Raw genomic sequence first — 2,090 nt, forward strand, 5'->3', positions numbered from 1 at the left:
AGGGGATCTTCCCAACTCAGGGATCAAACCCAGGTCTCCTGCATTGCAGGTGGATTCTTTACCAGCTGAACTACCAGTGTATCCCTTCTCTGACACAAATTATTTTTATTCAGTGAGTCATATAATTTTTATTTAATATGGATTCTGAGCCAGGCACTTTACTAGGTACTGATCATGGGGGAAAAATTTAAAAAAAGAAGAAAGAAAAGAAAAAATATATATATATTTCTTAGTTTTGGGAAACCCACATCTTTGTTAAGGAGATAGACTCCCTTTGCCTTATTAATGAACATAGAAAAATGTACTTGAATCCGTTAGCAATTGGGTAACTAAAATTAAAATCACAATGTGATAGAGAGTGTGATACTTCACAGCCATCAGTATAGTTAAATTATTTTCAAGTCATTAAAAAATGCCAAGCTTTAGTATGGATACAGAGCTGATGAAATTGTGAATTGGTAAAACCACTTTGGAAAAGTGTTTGGCAAAATCTTTTAAAGCTGAGCAGAACACTATAGAGCACATCATCACATCATTGGACCATTCTTTTCAATTTATATTTGGTATTAAAAATAATCAGAAGTTACTCTTTGTATACTTACATAAATTCTATTAAAACAGCAGTTTGCATTTTTACAATATACTGAAAGTCAGGAAATAAGTTATATTTAGATGTTTGCTTTATGCAGTCCTAATCATTCTTTAAAATTTATTTTTTGAATATTCCTTTTTGACAACTGTTGCTGCTTTTGCCTTCCTAAGACTTTCTGTATTCCCATTTTAAGTGCATAAAACTCATGTTCTTTTACAGTCATTAAGCTTAGAGTTTTATCTGGTTCTTCTATTTCAAAGAAATCCATTTATTGATTATAGAGCCATTATGTCTCATTTTAACAAATACATAGATTTGGGGAATTAACTAGTGACAGTTTCAGGTGGAAATGGTATAAAATGCTACAACAGTTACATTTTTTAGAAAACATGCTGTATTCAAACAGAGCTGCTGCTCATGTATAAAAAGCAGAGATCTAATTTTCATGAATATATATATGATTATACAGGTATCAATGTACATATATAAGAATTGCATTTAAGAAGTTTATATACACATATTTTGTGTGTGTCTGTGTGTGTGTACTCATTTCATTTATGAACATGCAGAAAAAAAAGAGTCAATAAAATCCTCGCCATATACTCTTACTCATCATGAAATTAACATGATGGACAAATATTTCACCTGAGGAATTTCCAAGTGATAAAACATTAAAATATTCACTAATTAAATTTTCTGAATTATTGGTAAAGAGAACAATGGCATGGCCATTTCAAAAAATGTAGAAAAAGCTTTCAATAAAATTCAACACTAATACTCCTAGCAACATAACAAAATGGAGTCCTTTCTATATCATCACAAAATATTTACCACCAATGTCAGTGCTTTATTGACTATAAAATCAAGAAGTGATGAAACATAACAACTTCAAACAGATTTCACCCCATCTGCAAAGCTTTAATAAGAAATGTAATTATCTGGGACAATGTCGAGCTGTATAAATTCTTAAATTTATACATAACTTATATGCAGAGTACATTATGTGAAATGCTGGGCTAGATGAAGCACAAACTGGAATCAAGATTGCCAGGAGAAATATTGATAACCTCAGATATGCAGATGATACCACCCTTATGGCAGACAGTGAAGAACTAAAGAGCCTTTTGATGAAAGTGAAACAGGAGAGTTATAAAGCTGGCTTAAAACTCAACATTCAGAAAACTAAATAGACATTTCTCCAAAGAAGACATACAGATGGCTAACAAACACATGAAAAGATGCTCAACATCACTCATTATCAGAGAAATGCAAATCAAAACCACTCTGAGGTACCATTTCACACCAGTCAGAATGGCTGCGATCCATAAGTCTACAAGCAATAAATGCTGGAGAGGGTGTGGAGAAAAGGGAACCCTCTTACACTGTTGGTGGGAATGCAAACTAGTACAGCCACTACGGAGAACAGTGTGGAGATTCCTTAAAAACCTGGAAATAGAACTGCCTTATGATCCAGCAATCCCACTGCTGGGCATACACA

The sequence above is a fragment of the Bison bison genome, unplaced genomic scaffold (assembly GCF_000754665.1).
Source record: "Bison bison bison isolate TAMUID 2011002044 unplaced genomic scaffold, Bison_UMD1.0 scf7180017864481, whole genome shotgun sequence".
Classification (NCBI taxonomy): Eukaryota; Metazoa; Chordata; class Mammalia; order Artiodactyla; family Bovidae; genus Bison; species Bison bison.